The sequence below is a fragment of the Lycium barbarum genome, chromosome 5, assembly GCF_019175385.1.
Source record: "Lycium barbarum isolate Lr01 chromosome 5, ASM1917538v2, whole genome shotgun sequence".
NCBI lineage: Eukaryota > Viridiplantae > Streptophyta > Magnoliopsida > Solanales > Solanaceae > Lycium > Lycium barbarum.
The window spans coordinates 31,530,083-31,536,336 of record NC_083341.1 but is presented as its reverse complement, the minus strand read 5'-3'; the positions used below and the strand labels follow the sequence as shown (position 1 = coordinate 31,536,336).

Genomic DNA, 6,254 nt, shown 5'->3' with positions numbered 1-6,254 from the left:
TGCACCTCTGATTCTGATAAGGCTCTGTCCATTACGCCTCTGTACTTCTGAATCCGATTACGTTTCTGTCTGATACACCTCTGTCCGATTGACTCGGGATATGAATCTGTCTGATATAACTCTGTATGTCTGACTCTGATTACGAGTCTGTCTGATACATCTTTGTACGTCTGACTCTGATCTCGGATCTGTCTGATACCCTCCCATACATCTGACTTTGACTACGAATCCGTCCGCCATAGTTTAGTACGTCTGCCTTCAATTGCGAATCCGTCCGATATGCTTCTATGCGCCCGATCCCAATTGTGAATCTGATTGGTATGACATGGGGATACTATGATGGGGTAAGGAACCGAGGAGCGTAACAAGAAGGGATATGGATTATGATGTCTGAAAAGCTTAGAAGGAAAGGAAGAAGGGACATAACGTCCGTGAAAGAGCGAAAAGCATTCATTTGTTACCAGAATATAGTTCATGGCCCAGTGACTGTGTGGGATGCGAGGAAATACGTTATGAAAGCATATGAGTTAGTAATGTGAAAATTTACTCCATCATATTGGAAAAGAATCCATATCGGAAAGTCAACAAAGGACGATTATAAAAAGAACCTTCCCGAGGTAGTATGACGCCCCATGAGGTCAATTTGACATTCGAGGACGAATGTTTTAAAGGGGGGGAGGATGTTACATCTGGTATTTTTGCATATTCGAAAAATTGGAGATAACTTGGCTTGTAATGAATGAGGCCATAATTGGACCTTACTTGGTATGAATGTGTTGGCTATGAAATTATTGGTGTGAAATACGGAAGAAGGCCAAGGGAAAAAATTGGAATTTCGGAAATTAGCCTCGGGAATTTTAAATTAGCCATAAGTAATTGGGCTTGGGGAATCAAAAAAAAAAAAGAAAGAGAAGGCCCAAATATGCAAAGGGTGGCCGGCCATGGTAATTAAAATGGCCCAAGCCCACAATAAATTTAACTCATGTATTAATAAGAAGATGATCCATAATTCTTTCCTTTTCAAGAAGTTTCAAGAACATAAAATTGAGAGGAAAAAAAAAGAAGGCCTACGGCCAAGAAGAGAAAGAGAAAAGAAAAGAAAAAAAAAATCTTGGAGTTAAATCCTTGGTTCAAAAATCCATTTCTTGTGGGATTATTACTAAGTGCAAGATTCTCTACAACTTGGTACAATTATTTTGGCAAGAAACTATCTTTGGTAGCAAGGAGAATTTGTTGGTAAAAAGGTAAGAATCTTATGTTCTTTTCATGTTATGAAGCTTTGTTTATGTTGTGGAATGTAGGAATGGGTAGAAACTATGGAAATATGGAAGTTTGTATGGTATTGGTATGTATGCATATGTATGGCCGTGTGTGTGCATAATTGTGTGGTTGAGATGTGTTGAATTTTGTATTGTATCCTAGTTGTGATTATGATGGAATTTATATTGGAAGTGAAAGTTGAATGAATTAGGGGAAGTTTGAAAATATAGCATGTGGCCGTGTGGTGTGATGTGGATGATGGAAGGTGAATTAAATCTTGTTAGTATGTTAAGTGTGTTATTGTGAAGTGAATGAAAGAATAATGGTTTTTGTTATCATGGAAGAATGGTTGTTAAGTTGTTGTAGGAAATTATGCAAATTTATTGTCACTTATGTAAAAATGGAAATGAAAGTATTAAGAGGCAAATTATGGTTGTCGTTGATGAAGTTGAAAGATAGAAATATATCATGAACATGTTTGCTAAAAGATTGGAAGTTGTGGGTGAATTATGCTTTTGGTAGGAAACTTGTATATTGTGCATACTTTATGTATATTTGGTGAAAACGATAGGATATGCCTTTGTATCATGTTGTAGTGATCTTGATGAGTGATGAATATGAAAATAATAAGTTTGGTTTGGAAGTGTAAGGTCGGAATGAAAGATGTTACGTTATGCCGGAAAGATGGCAAATTGTGCCATATTATGTGTTTTGAAATACTTGTTGTCATTATGGATATTGTTGTTGGGTTGTGTTGATTGTTTGGCTGTGTTTAACTTTTGGGGATGTTATATGTATAAAGGAAATGCTGCCGAAATTTCGGTAGGCAAATATGTAATGAATTTGGAGTCTTAAGTCTTGAATTTGACAATTGGTAAACATGACCATTTGTAGATTCTGGACGAGATTGGAATCGAAGCCAAGCGAGCGTAAGGCGCAATCGAGGTATGTAAAGCCTACCCCTTCCTTCTTAGGCATGTTCTGAACATAATAGGCTCGGCCGCGAGCCTTAAATACGACTTCGTTCCCCGGAATTTGAGATGGAAACCCGCTCCAATTCCTTCAGCGAGACTGAATCACTTTTCTTATAATTTGTCCCTAAAGTGAACTTTTGTATGAAACCTTCCTAAACGAAGTCGGAATACTCCCAAATGATTATGGATGACCTCTTAAGGTCTATTATCAGTATTTTACGTATGTTGCCTCAAGTTGGTCCGAGGTGGGCCCACAAGGCCCCGACACTTTTTATATGACCTGAATTGCCCTATTTCTGTCCGTTTCTCACAGGCAACATCTGGACTATTATTCTGATCACGATATGACTACTTTTTATATAAATTTTACAAAATGGCTTTGACATCAAAAAAAATCTGATTCTGGTAATAATCTGTCGTGCCTTCCCAAGCAGGATATAGGCGCACATTATGAACGCTATCCGAATACTCTGATTTGACTCGCCATTTGGCCTACTTCAGTTTGATTGAGTCGGTATAACGATCTGTATGTATGTGGTTTCTCATTAATCTGTTCATGGATGTCTCAATGCTTCCTTTCACCGGATCCCGGGCCGGTTTATATCGTGCGGATGGGCCGCCGAGTCCCTTGTCGGGGGCCGGGTCCCATGTATGAATTCTGAAGAATGATGTGTCCAGTTCCGGGGTGCTGTGGTATATGTCATCCCCGGTTACCGTGTATATGTTACGACGTATGATGTGTTCGGTTTCCCGGCGTGTGATCTGTCCCCGGGGTTACCATGGTTATGATATGATGTGTTATGTGACGGAGATGTTCGAAGATGTGAAATCTTCTGAAATATGATATGTTGTGGCGCCAAAGGCAGGAGTGGCGACCACGTTCTTGTGCCCTATTATGATTCTGTCTGTCTGTTTGAATTCTGATTCTGTCTGTCCATATGGATTATGATTCTGTCTGTCCGTCTGGACTATGATTCTGTCCGGTATCCTTCCGTCTGTCTATCTGGACTACGACTCTGTCCGGTATATCTCTGTCTGTTCGTTGGATTACGATTCCGTTTGCTATTTTTCTGTGCTTCCGGTTCAGACTATGATTATGTTTGTTATGTTTCTGCTTTATATACTCGGTACATTTTTCGTACTGACCCCCGGTTCTTCGGGGGCTGCGTTACATGCCCGCAGGTACAGACGCACCTGAAGATACGTCGCCAGTCTAGGGCTCAGATTCTGCTATTTTGAAGAGCTCCTTCGGTCCGGAGCGTGTACTTTTGGTATATATCTTCTGTCTTCTGTATATTCTGTATGTATGGAAACTCCGGGTACGGCGGGGCCCTGTCCCGTCATATGACTCTGTCGGTCTGTTTAGAGGTCTGTGGACATGTTTGTGGGTTAGGGTCTTTCTGTACGGATGTGTGTATATGTTGTGTTTGGGGCGACCCCATTCGCCGCGGCGGCCGGTCCGCATATGTTTATATATTGCTTTGCTGGCCGGTGTGGCCTTTGTTGGTATTTTCTGTGCGCAGGGTTATTTTGGATAGTATGTAAAACAAAGGAAACTCTGCCAAAATTTTTCTGGAAATTATCTAAATTTGAAATATAGCCTTGACGGCTTCTGCTTTATACTTGAATGTGTTTGATAACAGTTGAGATAGCGTTGGATAGATGTGTTTGGGTGCCCAGATCGGGTACTAGTCACGGCCTATGGAAATATGGAAGTTTGTATGGTATTGGTATGTATGCATATGTATGGCCGTGTGTGTGCATAATTATGTGGTTGAGATGTGTTGAATTTTGTATTGTATCCGAGTTGTGATTATGATGGAATTTATATTGGAAGTGAAAGTTGAATGAATTAGGGGAAGTTGGAAAATATAGCATGTAGTCGTGTGGTGTGATGTGGATGATGGAAGAATGGTTGTTAAGTTGTTGTAGGAAATTATGCAAATTTATTGTCACTTGTGTAAATGTGGAAATGAAAGTAGTAAGAGGCAAATTATGATTATCATTGATGAAGTTGGAAGATAGAAGTATGTCATGAACATGTTTGCTAAAAGATTGGAAATTGTGGATGAATTATGCCTTTGGTAGGAAGCTTGTATATTGTGTATACCTTATGTATATTTGGCGAAAGCGATATGATATGTCTCCGAATCATGTTGTAATGACCTTGATAAGTGATGAATATGAAAATGGTAAGATTGGTTTGGAAGTGTAAGGTCGGAATGAAAGATATTGTGTTATGTCGGAAAGATGGCTAGTAATGCCATATTGCATATTTTGTAATACTTGTTGTTGTTATTGATGTTGTTGTTGGGTGCTGTGTTGATATATTAAGCCGAGCTAAGTCTCTGGGATGTTAAATATATAGGGGAAATGCTGCCAAAATTTCGGTAGGCAATTATGTGATTAAGTATGGAATTCTAAAGGCTTGAATTGACAATTGGTAAACTTGACCATTTCTAGATTCTGGACGAAATTGGAATCGAAGCCAAGCGAGCGTAAGGCGCAATCGAGGTATGTAAAACCTTCCCCTTTATTCTTAGGAATGTTCTGAACATGATAGGCTCGACCGCGAGCCTTAAATACAACTCCGTTCCTCGGAATTCGAGATGGAAATCCGCTCCAATTCCTTCAGTAAGATTGAAACCATTTCCTTATAAAATGTCTTTAAAGTGAACTTTTGTATGAAGGGGTTACCGTGGTTATGATATGATGTGTTATGTGACGGAGATGTTCGAAGATGTGAAATCTTCTGAAATATGATATGTTGTGGCGCCAAAGGCAGGAGTGGCGACCACGTTCTTGTGCCCTATTATGATTTTGTCTGTCTGATTGGATTCTGATTCTGTCTGTCCGTATGGATTATGATTTTGTCTGTCCGTCTGGACTATGATTCTGTCCGGTATCCTTCCGTCTGTCTATCTGGACTACGACTCTGTCCGGTATATCTCTGTCTGTTCGTTGGATTACGATTCCGTTTGCTATATTTCTGTGCTTCCGGTTCAGACTATGATTATGTTTGTTATGTTTCTGCTTTATATACTCGGTACATTTTTCGTACTGACCCCCGGTTCTTCGGGGGCTGCGTTACATGCCCGCAGGTACAGACGCACCTGAAGATACGCCGCCAGTCTAGGGCTCAGATTCTGCTATTTTGAAGAGCTCCTTTGGTCCGGAGCGTGTACTTTTGGTATATATCTTCTGTCTTCTGTATATTCTGTATGTATGGCAACTCCGGGTACGGCGGGGCCCTGTCCCGTCATATGACTCTGTCGGTCTGTTTAGAGGTCTGTGGACATGTTTGTGGGTTAGGGTCTTTCTGTACGGATGTGTGTATATGTTGTGTTTGGGGCGACCCCATTCGCCGCGGCGGCCGGTCCGCATATGTTTATATATTTCTTTGCTGGCCGGTGTGGCCTTTGTTGGTATTTTCTGTGCGCAGGGTTATTTTGGATAGTATTTAAAACAAAGGAAACTCTGCCAAAATTTTTCTGGAAATTATCTAAATTTGAAATATAGCCTTGACGGCTTCTGCTTTATACTTGAATGCGTTTGATAACAGTTGAGATAGCATTGGATAGATGTGTTTGGGTGCCCAGATCGGGTACTAGTCACGGCCTACGGGGTTGGGTCGTGACATTATATCCCGTACTTTCGTACGTCGAATTATTTGTAAGCTAATCGACGTAAGTCTAAGGACGAAATTAATTTTTGGTATATGAGACAAGGGCTTTTAATCCCCGATTTTTAATAAGTACACGATTTGCTTGTAAATCCAATTAGTGTGGTAATATTAATGGAGATTAGGGATTAATTAACTATGATTAGATTATTAAGTGGAGATTAGTGATTATATTAAGATTAATTTAATTAATTACACTCTGAGTGGGCCCCACCTGATTTATAAAAAATATATATATATAAAATAATGACTCACTATAGAGGAGCACGTGTCCTAGAGTGGGGCAGCATATATAATCACATTGATGACTAATGTTAGTCGTACATTCATTTGCAACT

The 6,254-nt window shown here is 40.0% G+C and overlaps 1 long non-coding RNA gene across 1 annotated transcript; it reads left to right on the top strand.

The window, feature by feature from the left end:
* Positions 1–770: 770 nt before the first annotated feature.
* Positions 771–5,570, top strand: LOC132642429 (uncharacterized). Its single transcript, XR_009583154.1, has 3 exons — positions 771–1,244; positions 2,155–2,205; positions 5,336–5,570. It is a non-coding gene; the product is annotated as an uncharacterized LOC132642429 (long non-coding RNA).
* The last annotated feature ends 684 nt before the right edge of the window (positions 5,571–6,254 follow it).